Consider the following 18,659-nt stretch of genomic DNA (forward strand, 5'->3'; position numbering starts at 1 on the left):
GTTCTACATTGTTTTACTATTTCCGATTAGCAGCAAGGGATCTTTTTTTTGCGCGTTTCTCACAGGCAGGATAGCAAGACAAAAACCATGGCGGCCTTTACAAATGTTGAACCAATTATGGATCACTGGTCATTGCAATATGGCTGTCACTGCCTATCTAATGAGCCAAGAAATCACTCACTGAGGGTTTGCAAGTCGGTATCTGGATGAAAATTTTATTAGTCCCATGTCTCGACAATGGATCCGCAAACCCAGTACCTACCAGCCTGTAGATCGATGGCCTAACCACGACTACAGCGAAACTTCAGCAGCCAGTGAATACCAATTGGAAATCTATCTGGTTATAACTAGTTCAAGGGCAAAATCTAGCTCAGTACATTCACTTTTATAAACCGAGATGTATGTACATTATAAGCTCAATACCACTGTTAAATTAGTATGCGTTATGGATCACTTTTAAAACAGATGTCACACTCGTAAATCACACGATTTAACTACAAGCTGACTAAATGTTTATAGATCTTACAAATATGCATAGACATTGACGCAATATGTACCATAACATTCTCAAAATCAATATCAGCGAGCATGTTTATAGAGATTTTATATTATTATGTTAATAACTAATACTGAAACGTGTTACCTAACACCAGAAAGTCGATTGTTGTGGCAGTTACGTATAAAAGACGTTACATATGTCGCAATATCTCACAAGGAGTTTAGCATTAGACATTGACACTAGTGAAACAGGTACGTATCTTTTCTGATTCGCACAAAATTAATTTTAAACTATTACAAATACGAAGACGACCAAAAAAGATAAAGTTTGTATCGTTTAATTACACCACAAGAGCACATTTATTTATTCATCATCGGCTAATCGACGTCAAACAGTTGATATGTTTTACTTATAATCTTAGAGAGAAAACCCGCCCCATTAGCAACAAGGGATCTTTTATATACACCATCCCACAAACAAGATAGCACATACCACGTCATTTGATACTCCAGTCGTGGTGCACTGACTGGCACAAGACAGCCCAATGGGCCCACTGATAGGAGTCGATCGCTCACCTACCGCGCATCAGGCGAGCGCTTTACCATTGACCTACGACCTGCTCAAGAAAGAGGACCGTGTCACATGGATTTGCTAAATTTAATGGGGGAGGGGGAGGTTTTTTTTTTAAAAAGAAGTAAGGACTTATAAATTTACAGTAACGAAGTAACAGCTAAAAACTATTCTTCGCTCCTTTTATATCTCAGGTCAATGCCTTTAAAGGGACATTCCTGAGTTTGCTGCATTGTAAGATGTTTCCGACTAATAAAATATTTCTACGATAAAGCTTACATGTTAAATAAATTTTCTTGTTTAAAATATCAGTGTCTGTATATTCAATGTGTTTCTGGTCGTCTTAATATTTGTAAGAAGCCCAAACTGGATTTCGTCTTCAAATAATTTCGTACGTACGAAAAAATATATTTTAGGAAATAAAACGAAATTTAACCCGGTACAAATATTAGAACGATCAGAAAGATGTTTAATATACTAATATTTTATGCAGGAAAATATATCTGATATATAATTACAATCGTTAAAAAGTCTCTGTTAGTCAATAACATCTTAAACATTGCAGCAAACTCAGGAATGTCCCTTTAATATATTGTATATGAATATACTTGATACAAAGCTATTACTAAGACATACGGAAGGAAGGAAATGTTTTATTTAACGACGCACTCAACACATACCGAGACAGTTTTATCTGCTTATGTTCCGTAATACTTAGAGAATAACTAACGAGCTACGAGGAATTATGAATTATTTGTCCCGAGTGAATGAATGTTGTAAACCCGAGCCTTTCGCTCAATGGAGGCACCATATGACCGTAGATAAAATGTTCGTTAAATAAAACGATTATTCCTTCCCACTGACTAACTGATCCGTTGATTTGTTTTCCTGTTCCACTTTGCTAGCCACAACATATTCTTTATGCACTGGGATATATAGTCCAGTGCTAATACAATCGCCAAATGTAGATCAGTTTTTATTTCGGTTTTTTTTTGGGTTTTTTTTTTTTGGGGGGGGGGGGGGGGGTGTTTTTGGGTGTCTGTTTTTTGGGGGGTTTTTGGGGGTGGGTGGGGGATATTCCATTTTAATCAGTATCCCACGACGGGTTATGTGAAAGGTATAATAAGGGAACGAAACGGGGAGTGGAGGGGGCAGGGGTGCAACTGGCCCCTAGTGATGTAGCAAATCTTCAGATTCGGCGCAAAAACGATAGCGCTATTCGAGAAAAGTGAATTGGTTTGAAACCTTTTCACCAATGACATGGTATTTCCATCATTCTAATCACAATGTTAGTTATAATCAATGTAAACATGCGTAGTGATTCGTGTGCATATATAGCTGTTTGGCTGTAATGCTAATATGAATAAATATTGCTATGCAGATTCGGAGATTTTCGTTTAATTTAGGCAAAACGTAGCAAAATGTAATGTACATAATAGCATTAGTGCTATCTACAACACTGTTCAAGAATCATTCATTATTAATATCGGATTTTGGGGCGGAACGGAGCCCACTGGTACAGCGCTCGCCTGATGTGCGGTCGGTCTAAGATCAATCCCTGTCGGTTGCCCCTTTGGGCTATTTCTCGATCCATGCACCACGACTGATATATGTACTATCCTGTCTGTGGGATGGCGCATATACAAGATCCATTGCTACTAGTGAAGAAAAATGTAACGGGCATCCTCTCTAAGACTATACGTCAAACTTGCCAACTGTTTGACATACAGTAGCCGATGATTAATAAGTCAATGTTCTCTAGTGGTGCCGTTAAACAAAACAAAACTTTAAACATTATAAATGCATTTCGTGATATAACAATGAACAGATATGTAAAATCTCATCATTCAGAATACATAGAATCTACAACTGTGTACTTACATTTCACGATTCTACAATTGTCTACTTACATCTCACGATTCTACAACTGTCTACTTACATTTCACGATTCTACAACTGTCTACTTACATCTCACGATTCTACAAGATTCTACAACTGTCTGCTTACATTTCACGATTCTACAACTGTCTACTTACATCTCACGATTCTACAACTGTCTACTTACATTTCACGAGTCTACAACTGTCTACTTACATCTCACGATTCTACAAGATTCTACAACTGTCTGCTTACATTTCACGATTCTACAACTGTCTACTTACATCTCACGATTCTACAACTGTCTACTTACATTTCACGAGTCTACAACTGTCTACTTACATCTCACGATTCTACAAGATTCTACAACTGTCTGCTTACATTTCACGATTCTACAACTGTCTACTTACATCTCATGATTTTACAATATAGGGATATGTCATTTCAATTTATAATCGTATACTTAGATATAAATCAGTTTCGTGATTAAACACGGAGTACGTTATATTATGTAATGGAATTAAAGGGACATTCCTGAGTTTGCTGCAATTTTTAAGATGTTATCGACTAACAGAGACTTTTTAACGATTGTAATTAAATATCAAAAAAATGTATCTGCATAAAATATTAGTGGCTGTATATTAAGCATGTTTCTGATCGTTCTAATATTTGTACTAGGTTAAATTTCATATTATTTCCTAATTATTATATTTTTTCGTACGTACGAAATTATTTGAAGACAAAATCCAGTTTGGGCTTCTTACAAATAATTATTAAGACGACCAGAAACACAATGAATATACAGATACTGATATTCTAAACAAGAAAATATATTTAATATGTAAGTTTACTCGTAGAAATATTTTAATAGTCAGAAACATCTTAAAATGCAGCAAACTCAGGAGTGTCCCTTTAAGAACATTTCCAGTATATCGTAACTGTATGCTTACATTCGATTTAATTAACTGAGTGGATTAAGATAATTGTAGTTGTTGGCTCTGTTACTGTTAGAGATGGGGTGTCGTTAAACATTTATTTATGTTTTCATTCATTCATTTTTTCATTCATTCATTCATTCATTCTGTCACGGGGATTCTATAATTCCCGTAACTGAATAAAACACGATTATCAAAATATCTCTCCTAACTGTATATCTATTAGATCTCTCTGTAACAGGCGGTTAAACCCTAGTATGGCTCGTCTCTAGGTATGATCAGAGATACGATCTTATATAAAGTATATATATTTATAGCACGTTTAGCTCACTAGAAACACAACAAAACACAATACACTTTGGAATCTGTATTAACCTACGCTGACAAACGTACAGCCGTAGTAGTTAATTAATAACAACAATAATAACAACCCAGAACTGATCACTTAATTAGTTAATCTCTAGGTGTCTAGTTACACAATATGCGAATCACTTCACCGTGACACAACATTCACACGTGTGATAATTGAGAAACGCTTCTAGGAGAAGTTAATTAATAAAGGAATTACAACACCATTCCTAACTGGTTAATTTTTAATTAACCCTTACTACTCGTTCAGTAACGTATGATAATTTAGAAACGCTTCTTGGGGAACTTAATTAATAAAGGAATTACAGCTCTATTCCTAACTGGTTAATTTTTAATTAACCCTAACTACTCATTCAGTAACCTTGTAACACAGAATTAATACTGGTACCTATCACAATAAAGACAATAACCTACAGTTTACCTAGGTCTTCTAGGATGACTGGCTAAGCTTTATATTACCAAATACTCGTATAATGTTAGAACAAAAAGTCTACGATTTACTTCGTCAGATGACTGAAGACACTGTCTAAAGAATATTGGTATAATACAGTATTAAAATATTTAAAGTCACATCAATCACATCAAGGTTATACACAGAGCAGAAATGATATTTACCAAAGTCCAAACGGACTAACGTTCCCGGGAAGCTTCCTTTTCGTTCTCCCCGATACCTCTAAAACACTAGCTATTTATTATAAATCAGAATATTGCCTGGGGGTACAAGGCGGTACCTCCCCCTATCATCTGATATTTCCACCGCGACAAAGCGGTATTATTTTCCTCAGATCGTCAGACTTACTGACGCCTTGGTCGCCAAAATCACGGTCGTCGAAACCGCACTCGCAGAGGTATTACGTAACTACTCGCCACATGGCCTCCGCACCTGGCTAAGGGTGTGTATTAGGCGTACCGATCGAGGACTGTCGCGCAGAAGTATTACGTAACAAGTTGCCCACCTGGGCTACGTGCAATTAAACTGCACACGGCCCTCTAACACAATTAAAATCGCCACAGGCGAAAACAAATTAAGAGCATGTACCGTCACACATTCGTTCAATCATTCATTCTTTCTTTCAATCATTCATTCACTCTTTCAATCATTCATTCATTATTTTGCTTTTAGATGTGCATGTATGGACGTCAGTTACACGAATCAGTTTTGCAACCTCGATCAAATATTGTTTCGGGGTTGCTGGGTTTTTTTGTTTTTTTTGGGGGGGGGTGTTGTTGCTTTTGGGGCTTTTTTGATGGTGGGTGTGATTTATATGAATTAATATTTAATATGATTTTAGTATTTAACTATTTATGTTTGTGGTTCAGATACCTGTTAGGTATCACGTGCTCGTTCATACTTTGAAACCTATATAACAAGTGAGTATTTAAAGGGACATTCCTGAGTTTGCTGCATTTTTTAAGATGTTATCGACTAACCGAGCCTTTTTAACGATTGTAATTACACATCAAATATATTTTTCTGTATAAAATATTAGTGGCTGTATATTAAACGTGTTTGTGGTCGTTCTAATATTTTTACTAGGTTAAATTTCATTTTATTTCCTAAAATATGATTTTTTCGTACGTACGAAATTATTTCCAAACAGAATCCAGTTTGGGCTCCTTACAAATATTAAAACGACCAGAAACACATTGAATGTACAGAAACTGATATTCTAAACAAGAAAAAATATTTAATATGTAACTCTAATAGTAGAAATATTTTATTAGTCGGAAACATCTTACAATGCAGCAAATTCAAGAATGTCCCTTCAAGCGACCTCATAGCTAGTCTACTATGAACCTTCAGCAGCCAGTGAAAGAAAGAAATGTTTTATTTAACGACGCACTCAACACATTTTATTTACGGTCATATGGCGTCAGACATATGGTTAAGGACCACTACATGGGCTACTCTTTCCGATTAGCAGCAAGGGATCTTTTTTTTGCGCTTCTCACAGGCAGGATAGCACAAACCATGGCGGCCTTTGTTGAACCAATTATGGATCACTGGTCGGTGCAAGTGGCTTACACCTATCAACTGAGCCTTGCGGAGCACTCACTGAGGGTATCTGGATGAAAAATCCCATGTCTCGACTGGGATCCGAACCCAGTACCTACCAGCCTGTAGATCGATGGCCTAACCACGACGCCAGCGAGGCCGGTCTCAGCAGCCAGTGAATACCAACTGGAAATGTATCTGGTTATAACTAGTTTAAAGGCAAGATCTAGCTCAGTACGTTCACTTTTATAAGCCGAGATTATGTACATAATAAGCTCAATACCACTGTTAAATTAGTATGCGCTATGGATCACTTTTAAAGCAGATGTCACACTTGTAAATTACACGATTTAACTACAAGCTGACTAAATGTTTATAGATCTTATAAATATGCATAGACATTGACGCAATATGTACCATAACATGCTCAAAATCAATATCAGTGAGCATGTTTATAGAGATTTTATATTATTATGTTAATAACTAATACTGAAACGTGTTACCTAACGAGCTACGAGGAATTATGAATTATTTGTCCCGAGTGAATGAATGTTGTAAACCCGAGCCTTTCGCTCAATGGAGGCACCATATGACCGTAGATAAAATGTTCGTTAAATAAAACGGTTATTCCTTCCCACTGACTAACTGATCCGTTGATTTGTTTTCCTGTTCCACTTTGCTAGCCACAACATATTCTTTATACACTGGGATATATAGTCCAGTGCTAATACAATCGCCAAATGTAGATAAGTTTGTGTTTGTTTTTTGAGGTTGTTTTTTTTTTTTTTTTTTTTTTTTTTTTTTTGGGGGGTGTGTGTTTTTTGGCGGGGGGATATTCCGTTTTAATCAGTATTCCACGACGGGTTATGTGAAAGGTCTAATAAGGGAACGAGACGGGGGGTGGTGGGGGCAGGGGTGCAACTGGCCCCTAGTGATGTAGCAAATCTTCAGATTTGGCGCAAAAACGATAGCGCTATTCGAGAAAAGTGAACTGGTTTGAAACCTTTTCACCAATGATATGGTATTCCCATCATTCTACCCACAATATTAGTTATAATCAATGTAAAGATGCGCAGTGATTCGTTTGCATATATAGCTGTTTGGCAGTAATGCCAATATGAATAAATATTGCTATGCAGATTCGGAGATTTTCGTTTAATTCAGGCAAAACGTAGCCCCCCCCCAACCCCCCCAACCCCCCCCCGCCCAGCCCAACCCCTCCCCCTACCCCCACCCATAGACACTACAAAAATGGGAAATGTTATTTTCTTTATTGTGACATTACATCGGTTGTGTACTTAACTTATCGTGGCCGTTCTTTAGTACATGGACGCTAACCTATGACCCAAACCAAAATAAATAGATGCGCAAGCACACACGCGTCCTTCGTGCTTCGAATAATGTATTTATATGTGGTCATTTAGGAGAAAACCTTTCAGAAATCAGTAATATCATTAGAGTGATTGAACTGCTTCAGTTAAGGCAATGGGTAACGCAACCACTAGCTCAAAAAACTAAAAAAGCATTTCACGTTGCATAAGTGAATAAAATGATCTAGGAAAGGGTAAAACAATATATATATATATATATATTTAACGACACTTCAACACATTTTAAACCTTGGATATTTCGTGACTAACTATTTTGACTTTGGTCGATAGACCGAAAGTGAGGAAACCCGTTTCAGCAAAATTGGCTACTTCTACTGACAACGTAGCAAGGGACCTTTTGTGCGCACTATTACATACACAGGGGCGGAATGTAGCCCAGTGGTAAAGCGTTCGCTTGACGCGCTGTCGGTCTGGGATCGATCCCCGTCGGTGGGCCCATTGAGCTATGTCTCGTCCGAGCAAGTGCATAGGCCGTTGTATGCATTATCCTGTCTATCAGATGGTCCATATAAAAGATCCCTTGCTACTAATACAACACATGTAGCGAGTTTCCTCTTTAAGACTATATGTCAAATTACCAAATGTTATCCAATAGCCGATGATTAATAAATCAATGTGCTCCAGTGGTGTCGTTAAACAAAACAAAGAAGCAAACGTTTTGTTCCATAGACAGAACAATATATATATATATATATATATATATATATATATATATATATATATATATATATATATATACCACGGCCCTTGATGTGCCAGTCGTGGAGTGTTGGTTGGGATGGGAGAAAAAACCCGAGTCCTAGAGGGTGATCGATCCTTCGACACACCGCATCTACGGTGATCGTTCTACCACCCTGCCCTCAAACGATGCAGGTGTAGACTATGGTACAAATCTGTCGGTGACATTGATAGAGCTACCGGCCACCCAGTACTAGTATCGCATGCCTGATTTCTGTGTGAGGTTAGTGATAAATCCACACCATCAAAAAGGCACATTGTTTAAAGAGAAGGAACATTAAGTTAACAGTCCAACAAATTGGCAGCCAGTATCAACGCTATACCATATTCATGACTCCAGTTTAAAATTCGCACAGCTGTGTTGCTGAATGACCATGTTTGTTAATGTTCCTGGAATGGGACAGCATGCCCAAATGCACCCTAAAACACGTGAAACTCGGGGAAAGGATTGGGGGTAGTGATGGGTATTTAAAGCTGCAATGCTCGCAATGATGACTCATTTCCATTTCGACGTAGACGAGTTACGAGATGCCAAGCCTGCCGAATCGAAACATTGCAATAGGCCGTCTCCAGTTAGGTGAATCGCAGTCAGCAGTCGCACGCCACATGAACGTCCATCAGAGCACCATTTCACGTCTCTGGGACAGGTACCGGCAGTTTCAATCAGCTGAAAACCGGCCCAGAAGTGGAAGACCTCGCATAACAACAGCAGCACAAGATCGCTACATCCGGGTTCTGCACTTGCGTCACCGAACTGCCACAGCAACGAACACTGCTGGACGCATACCTGGTTTGAGAAGGGTGTCTGCACAAACCATTCGGAACCGACTTCGAGAACCTGGTTTACGGGCTAGGAGACCATATGTTCGCTCCGTCCTGCGACGTCAACATCGACATTGACGTGTTCGCTGATGTACGAATGTACAGTGGTAGAACTTGGGAAACTGGCGGCAAGTATGTTTCAGCGACAAGTCACTTTTCCGACAACGTGTTTACAGACGCCGCAATGAACGTTTTGCCAACAACTGCGTCGCCCAAGTTGACAGATTCGGTGGAGGGAGTGTCATGATGTGGGGAGCCATCTCATACACTGGCAGAAGTGAACTTGTGTTCATACAAGGCAACCTGACAGCTGTACGCTACCGGGATGAAATTCATCGCCGTCACATGCTTCCCATTTTGGATCGACAGAGAGAACTCTTTCAGCAGGACAATGCCAGGCCGCATACGGCACGTGTAGCAATGGATTTCCTTCAGAATGAGAACATTAATGCGCTGCCATGGCCATCAAGATCGCCAGATCTCAACCCCATTGAACATATATGGGACGCACTGGACAGACGTGTACGCCAGCGTGACCGGGAGCCTCAGACGCTTCCGCAACTATCACATGCACTGCAGGAAGAATTGGCTAGGATTCCGCGTCCCCGGATTCAGAGACTCATTCAGTTTATGCCAAGGAGATGTCGCGCAGTAATGCTGCTGCTGGTGGCCACACAAGATACTGATTTCAGACCATAGCAAGAACATTGTCACATACTCATGTCAAATTTGACTGTGATACGATCATAAATAACGAAATTATGTCACTTTGTATTAAAGAGATAATTCCATAAATATTTCGCCTATACGTTTCTTTTTTGACAGAGTATATATTAGACGTTTGCAATGCGCACGAGAAATAAAGGAAATGTAACTGGGCTACTATAGAAAAGGCATCCGGGGATCACATAAGAAAAAACCCCAAACAGTATATAATCAGTATTTCATTATCACATGCTATGCACTGGTTGGGGCGAGGAGAAAACAGTTCACCGAAGACAAGTCAGAAATTAGACGGCTTCCGTATAAAATTAGAGTGCGTTCGTACATCTGTTGTAATGCGTCTTTCTTTATTATTAAAGGGACATTCCTGAATTTGCTGCATTGTAAAATGTTTCCGACTAATACAATATTTCTACGATTAAACTTACATATTAAATATATTTAGGATAGGATATCAGTGTCTGTATATTCAATGTGTTTCTGGTCGTCTTAATATTTGTAAGAAGCCCAAACTGGATTTTGTCTTCAAATAATTTCGTACGTACGAAACTAATATTTTAAGAAACAAAATGAAATTTACGCTAGTACAAATATTCGAACGATCAGAAACACGTTTAAAATACAGCCACTAATATGTTATGCAGGAAAATATATTTGATATGTAATTACAATCGTTAACAAATCTCTGTTAGTAGATAACATGTTACAAAACTGCAGCAAACTCAGGAATGTCCCTTTAAAGGGGCGGGACGTAGCCCAGTGATAAAGCGATCGCTTGATGTGCGGTCGGTTTGGGATCGATTCCCGTTGGGGGCCCATTGGGTTATTTCTCATTCCAGCCAGTGCATAAAGACTGGTATATTAAAGGCGGTAGTATATGCTATCCTGTCTGTGGGAAAGTGCATATAAAAGATCCCTTGCTGCATTAGAAAAAATATTTAGCGGGTTTTCTCTGATGACTAGGCCTATATGTCAAACTTACCAAATGCCCCCCCCCCCCCCCCCCCCCCCCCCCACACACACACCCAAGACTATATGTCCGAATTACCAAATATTTGACATCCAATAGCCGATGGTCTATAAATCAGTGTGCTCGAGTCGTACTGTCGTTAATTTAAGAGGTGAACGCGCCGCCACATTTGATTGGTGACAGCAAACACACGACTGTTTTACTTCCCGGACATGTTGCAGGATGTTGTTCAACACCGGTTGCCCAGCCATGCGTAAAATGTTAAAGTGACATTTACACAGTAGCCAAGAGTGATCACGTTTTGCTGCCAGCTACGTTTTGAATAGCTAATCTATTCTTACACAAGGGACGGGATGTAGCCGAGTGATAAAGCATTCGCCTGATGTGCGTTCGGTCTAGGATCGATCCCCATGGGCTATATCTCGTTCCAGCCAGTGCACCACGACTGGTATATTATCAAAGGCCGTGGTATGTGCTATTCTGTCTGTGGGATGGTGCATACAAAGGATCCCTTGCTACTAATGGGGAAAATATAGCGGGTTTCCTCTCTAAGACTATATGTCGAAATGTTTGACGTCCAATAGCCGATGATTAATAAATCAATGTTCAATGTTCTCTAGTGGTGTCGTTAAACACAAAAAACAACAACATTAAAACGCCGGTCCCCTAACTGATGTCAACACAAGGTGAAGGTCAGTTTCAATCTTGATTTAAAAAAAAAAAAATCCAGTTGCTTTTTGTAAGTTTTTTCAACGGTTGCTTTCATATTTGATGTGAGTGTTCGTTAAGTGAGTCTTACAACCTTACATTTCTTGGATCCACGCATCTCACAACAATGCAATGTAAAAGTTATTTTGAACGTTTTCAGGTTAATAACGTTTAGCCTTCGAATTCTTTGATGAGTTGTTTTAATATTTCGTATACATTTTCACCAAGTGACATTATGTATACTTCACATATATGTGTTCATCTTGTGACACGAAAACAAAATAGAAATTTGTAAAAAAAAAAAAATGATAATAAAAAAATAAAAAATGTTTTTTAATTGTTTGAAACGGTTTCAACAAACTATATGAACTGAATAAAATGGGCGTATGTGGATTGGTTTATATTTTTACTGATATACGAGATATCATAGCTTTGTCATTCTAGTTTTCACATTTGAATTTTATTGTTTATTGTTATTCCGCCCGCCTAACATTCAGCCGGCTGTAAGACAAATGATGATGATGATGATAATAATAATGATGATGATGATGATGATGATAATGATGATGATGGTGATGATGATGATGATGGTGATGATTATGATGATGATCGTGATGATTATGATTATGCTGATGATGATGGTGGTGGTGATGATGATGGTGGTGGTGGTGGTGATGATGATGATGATGATGATGATGATGATAATGTGTGATGATGATGATGATGAAAGTCAGTTCAATCATGCTCGCCTCAGTAGTAATCATGTTGGTCACGTTTTATCTCAATCTAATTAAAATTAGCTCCACTATTACATGTGGATCTAACAGCAGCCCGTTGGAGCTCATGTCCAGTTGACTTTTCATTCGACCAATCAAAACCTTACTTGCAAAATCATGCCAGTGATTAGAATAGAATTTGTAAACATTCGGGATTATGCCAAGGGTATACGAAATAATTCGGATGAATTACGAAGTATGCCGGAAACTAATACTTGCATATTGGTTTTTTGGTTGGTTGGAGTTTTTATGGAGAGGTGAGGGTTTTTTTGTTGTGTTTTTGTTTGTTTGTTTGGTTGTTGTTGTTGTGTTGCTTTTTTTTTTTGGGGGGGGGGGGGGGGATTTTAGTTTTTATTTTCATAAAAGGAGAAAAATAGTGCTTTGAAAATTTAAAAAATATATGCCTCTTTGTTTTGTTTTGTTTGTTGTTTTTTTTCTTTCGTTGTTTTACACCTCTTGATCTGTGTGCTTGCACTAAGTTCGACCAGTCACTGGCATACGAACCCATGGCCTATCAGCTTTAAAACTGATAATTTATCCTCTGTTTTATCTATACTGATTGATAAAACAGCTGTTCCTATATGTTACACGTATATGTGAGAATGAAATGTGTTGTCAGCTCAGTTTCATTGCACAGTTAGACGGATGGATCGCTATCATAACTGCAATCTCATATCGTCGTTGAACTAAGTAAAACTCGTATCTGAATTTTGTATGTTTTACAGGAGACGAAAAAACCTGTTTTGGTACAAGCTGATTCAGTGAATAAAGTCATTTTAAACTGGTGAATAGTTTTTATCAATAACTGAATCTGAATTACAGAAATGTCATTTACGAGTATTTCACTGTGAAAATCTGAATTAAACTTTACTTACTAGTTTTTCATATTAATAATTTCTTCATTTAGTATGACCCGTAGACCTACATTGTTTTTCAAATTACCCTGATACTTAAATCTAGCCATGTAAGGTGTATCACATTATAAACACTGTCAGTCTCAATTGTGTCCTGGGCCCTGTTCCACAACACAATATTAGTGCTAAGATCACCTTAAGTGAATAACTATATTATGTATTTGAGGTGATCATAACGCTAAGATCGCTTCATGGAACGAGGCCCTGAATTAGGTAGCGTACTTGCCATGTGTACTTGTACTCATGTTTAACTGTTAAGCCGCGCACATGGTCAGGTGCCCTTTGCTGGACCAGAAATTCCTCATTAAAATTAATAAAATAAACATGTCTTGCCCAATCAGTAAGGGACCAACAGCATAAAGGTTGTTCAGTTTATCTGACTGTTAATCTGCTGTTGGTAAAAAAATTGAAAGTGACCTGCAGGGGCCTAGACTGGTAAACAATGGTTAGGGAACACTTCTCCGGACAATATTTTGTTTTTAAATTGCTTAAATCAGGAGCAGTTCAACAAAGCCTCCTCTCCATCCCACCCCACACATTTTCTTGACAAGGCTGCAACATGTAAGGGTCAAATTTTAAAACTGTATTTTCTAGAAATGACGATTTGTAATGTTCATTAGTATTGTTTGCTACATTCAAGAACGTGGCACAATAATGAATTTATTTTAAAAAAATGACCAAAGAAAACATTTTCACTAGCGATTGCTGGATGGTTACAGTAAATGTCTTTGTGAAACTGGCTCCGGGTCACGAATAGATTAGGTGTGTCAACGTTTTAATAAACCTTGTATATTAGATCTTAAATGTTACATAGTAGGTTTCCTATCGGGTGGCTGTCTGCCACTGTTTAGGGTGTATAACAATATAATGTGTATACAAATTGTTCATTGTCCATTTAACTAACAAGAATATTCATCAATGGTTTAGAAAATGTGTCTTTTAAGAGATTATCCACAAATATTTTCAAAGTAATACCTTTCGTTTTAGCTGAACACACTTGTCTCACGGAATAAACTAAAATGTTTAAAATCTGGGAAATGATTCATAGGTTCAACAACATTTACTTCATCCCAAGGTTACTGGGATTCATGTGAAATGAAGCCCATAGGTTCAAAAACAGTAACACTCGCCGCATTTAAGACTATTGGCATGAATTCGGATACTATTTTAATAGAAAAGTTCCCTGGGCAAATGACATATACTGTGTAACTGGAGGAAATGTTATAACGAGAGATTTAAAAGGAACTTTAAATAAAGATGCATCATCGTGTTTGCTCTCTTTATACAAATAACAATAGCAATGAAATAAAATAAAATAAAATAAACAAAAAAAGTGGCTTCCCAAAGAATCCTTTACCTAAAAACTGACATGTTACATAAAGTAAACATCAGCTATCCATTAAACTAACCCAAAGCAGACACTTATATCTATAGGCATCGGGTGTACCTCCTCCCCTTTTCTCAACTATGAAACAGCTAGATGTCTAAAATATATTTAAGCACTGCCCTTCATCATTTAAAATTAAAATTAATAACTGTTCCTCCTGTCCTACTCAATGGCTCAATGGGCAGGTGTAAGACCACTACACACTTTTCTCTCACACTTCCAAATTGAACATTAAATTAGTTCCTAACACGGATGTATTTTAATCTTGGTTAAATCTGAAAATGTTCCTGAAAGTACAGTGAATTTTGGTGGTAGCCTTAATGAATGGTACAGAGATAAACTTACTGATATAGCTATGTTAAAGAGACAGACCCTAGTTTTTAAACAGTACAGCATATGTTTTACTATTACAGCAGTTTATGATCACTGAAATAAAACATTAGTTATATTTTATTCTTTAGATTATCCATTTCCGTTCATCCGAAGTGTTTGTTGTCAACTTGTTTTCATGCTTATATCCAATTAAGGTTCAAGCACGCTGTTCTGGGCGAACACGCCTCAGCTATCTGGGCTGTCTGTCCAGGACAGTGCGTTAGTTGTTGGTGGTTAGTGGTTAGTGAGAGAGAATCGGGTGTAGTGGTTTTAAAACCTACCCATTGAGTCGTTAAAACTCGCTCTGGGTGGAAGCCGATACCTGGCTGCGAACACTGTACCTACCAGACTTATATCCTATGGCTTAACCACGACACAATCGATGCCGGTGTAACTTCTAAAACAGTCCCATTTAGTCCTGAAATGCCTTTGTCACCAATTTGTGTCGCAAAGCATATAATACCATTGCTTGACTACTATATAACGTGATCCAAACATGCATTGACCGGTTTAACAAGTACGTAGATACTAAACAGACCGCAGATATTTTCTTGTTCCATGGCGTAAAATGTTAAGCTGTTTATTTTATTTTATTTTAGTTTGTTGTTTCATTATGGTTACGTGTGTGGGCTAAAGTGTATCTGAAGAGTTTAGGCGCAAAACGCGATATATCCATTTTTAATTTTCAGTAAAAGTGATGTTTTAAATTGGCGTATATCGCGTTTTGAAAAAAAAAAAAACAACAACCGGGATTTACCCAATACAATTTCATAAGGATCAATCACGTGTTGCTCCAAAACAGCGGGCCTACGATTAGCCCTTACTGACATACACTAATGGCTTTAACTAAAAACTAGAAAGAAAATGGTTTATATCGTGTTTTGCGCCTGAACTCTTCATCTATTCTTCTGAGGTTTCATCGTGAGAGTTGCTCCTCTTTGCGGACCACATGAAGTAAAAGTTTTAATATTTCAAACTCCAGGTGGTGAACTTGTTAAACTTTCTTCTTTCTTTCTTCTTCTTCTTCTTTTTTTGTTTTTTGTTTTTGTTTTTTGTTTGTTTGTTTGTTGTAGAATGAGGTCATAGTAGAACGTTAAGAATTGTTTTTCCAGTTTAAATTCTACTCAAGTCTGGGTTTGACCATATAAAAACAATAGTCGTGAGTTGCCTGAAATGTTCCACTTACTTCAGTTAATACTTTGAGGGAGTGGTTATTTATTCATCTCCATGGATCATAATTTGGTTGATATGATATTGTATATAATATCAGGGCTTTTATAAGTTTTTAATCCACTAGCCATGAGATCAGTAAGTGGATACTGTTTATAAAGGAATTTTCTTCTTTTTTCCTAAATGTAGTTTATGCTGTGTTGCTTGTGTTTCCATCGTATTGCAATAAATGTGACAATAAAACAGTTGCTTTAGGCGGTACATTGTACAGTGATGTTACACACTTGTAACTATAGTCAAACCTGCTCTATCGGCCACCTGTATTAAGCAGCAATATGTGTTAAGACGCCATATTTGTATTCTCCTAAATGATCTCATATAAAATAAACTTGACTTGTATTAAACGGCCGCCTGTCTTAAAAGCGCAGACCCGTGAAAATGGACACTAAGTTTAGTTAATCTACAAACGTGCAACACACATTTGGATAAGGTTATAACAGAGAGAAGCTAAAGTCTGTTATGTTTAAATAGGCAAATACCGTCAAAAAATAATTAAAGCTTGTCTCGATGACGATTACTTCTTAGACGAACGTGCGTTTTTAGAAACTAGGGTCTGTCACTTTAAAAGACCACTTTTTTATACTGCCAGTGGTGGCTGCTTAAAGAGACATTCCTGAGTTTGCTCCATTGTAAGATGTTTCCGACTAATAAAACATTTCTAGATTAAACTTACATATTAACTATATTTTCTTGCGTAGTTTGGTGAGAGCACGACGTTCCATGACAGAAAGATTTTGCTGATTTGTGTACACTGTCATATCACTCACTTTTTCCACTATCCTTTTATGAGCTTTAATGATTTCAGGATCTACACTAGAGTTTTGGGGTAACCAGCCGGAGTTTTCCGTGAATGGGATTTTTTTCTCCAGTTGAACGCCGAAAATAGTCGGCCAGTTTCATTTTGTGGTCAAAAACTGCCGTATCCATAACACCATTGTCAAGTTTAGCCTCTAAGCCTGTTTTTGGTTGGGGTGTGGGAACAAAATTCAAACCCCTGTCCAGTAAAGATTTTTCAGCGGATGTTAGAAGGTTAGTGTCACCAGTTAGGTTAACAATGTTAGTTCCTAGTCCTAAATCAGGGTGGACATTACCCTTTCCCGGCCTTAGTTTAAATTTAAGTACCTCATCCAACTGCGATAAAGTTTATTGGCAGTTGTTTCTGTCCAGTGAATGTTGTCCTGCCCAATCTCAAAATCACACGCGTGAAGCGCGGGTATAATTTTGATGTCCCTCATTGTTTTTGCAGCCAAATTTATTTGGTTGAGGCAGGTTTTTTGACTAGCCAAAAGTCTGTCCGAAAAGTTAAGCTCGATAAACAGTATTTTTGACCTAGGGAAACGTTTCCGAATCGAGCTTATCATGTTTCGCAACTGATTTATTGCACTGGTTGGATTTTGATCTTTTGAGTCTATACCAATGTTAAGAAGAATGGTTTCGGGTTGAGACTTGCCCTTATAATTTGAGGCCATGTTCCGAAAGTGATTAAAATTGGCGCCTGGGTAACATTCTACTTTCACCTCAGGAGAGAATTGAGAAGCCAAAAAGAAGAGGTTTTTTCTTAATTTCTGGAAGGCGCCATTGAGATTTGTCCGAAACGTTGTGCCGAAATTGATAGAATTTTGTTTGTCGAAAATTTGTATCCCGCCCTGAGTTGCGATTCGGGGGGGGGGGGGGGGGGGGGAAGACTAATGCGTCAACAGAAGACGTTCCCCGACGAGGTACTGAACTACATGAGTTAGATGGGATAGGTGGGGTGGGTGGTGAGTTAGGCAGTGGTGTTAGGTGAGGTGCAGTGGACCTTTTGGCAATGGGCGGTGTTGCCTTAAGGTCAGGACGTTTGGAAGGGGTGTTAACACGTGGGGATCGTGCTCGTTTTTGTCTTTGTGGCAGAGGAGTAGTAGTTTGACAAGAACTACCCACACTATTATCTGTGTTGGGGAGAAGGTCCGAAAGATAACGGGAAAATTCCGACAGACTAGAATCGGTTAATTTTGTTTTGTAGTTTTTTCTTCCCCACTTGATAGTGGTAAATTGAGCACGATCGAAGTCTAAGTTTTTTGATGACATGGCCGAAATAATCTTAGACTTCAGTAGTTTTAGAGAGTTAGCATAATGCTTAATCAACACGTCCATGGTTTGATTGGACCAATTTTGATTTGTCAAGTTCAAGTCGAATGTAATATCTAAATTTGGACGTGCCGGTTTGATGAAGGAGTTAAGCTCCTCCACCTTCCTTGCTGGTGATTTTGGAGGGTCGAATTGACTAGATTCTCCTCAAGTAACCCAATGTGGTGGATGCACTGCAACACACCGTACAGCAGTTTAACCAATCCAGCAAAGGCCGAATCGGATTGGTAAACCCCGCTTTTTGTTTTCAAATT

General features: G+C 38.1%; 1 protein-coding gene across 1 annotated transcript in view; it reads left to right on the plus strand.

Annotated features, from left to right (window-relative positions):
* Window positions 1–678: 678 nt before the first annotated feature.
* The window catches only part of LOC121392080 (CD109 antigen-like), a gene marked incomplete at its 3' end in the record, with an annotated part of 39,495 nt that continues 21,514 nt past the window's right edge, over window positions 679–18,659 (plus strand). Inside the window, exon 1 of the mRNA XM_041523463.1 lies at window positions 679–750. The remainder of the gene's footprint in view (window positions 751–18,659) is intronic.

The sequence above is a fragment of the Gigantopelta aegis genome, unplaced genomic scaffold (assembly GCF_016097555.1).
Source record: "Gigantopelta aegis isolate Gae_Host unplaced genomic scaffold, Gae_host_genome ctg3368_pilon_pilon:::debris, whole genome shotgun sequence".
NCBI lineage: Eukaryota > Metazoa > Mollusca > Gastropoda > Neomphalida > Peltospiridae > Gigantopelta > Gigantopelta aegis.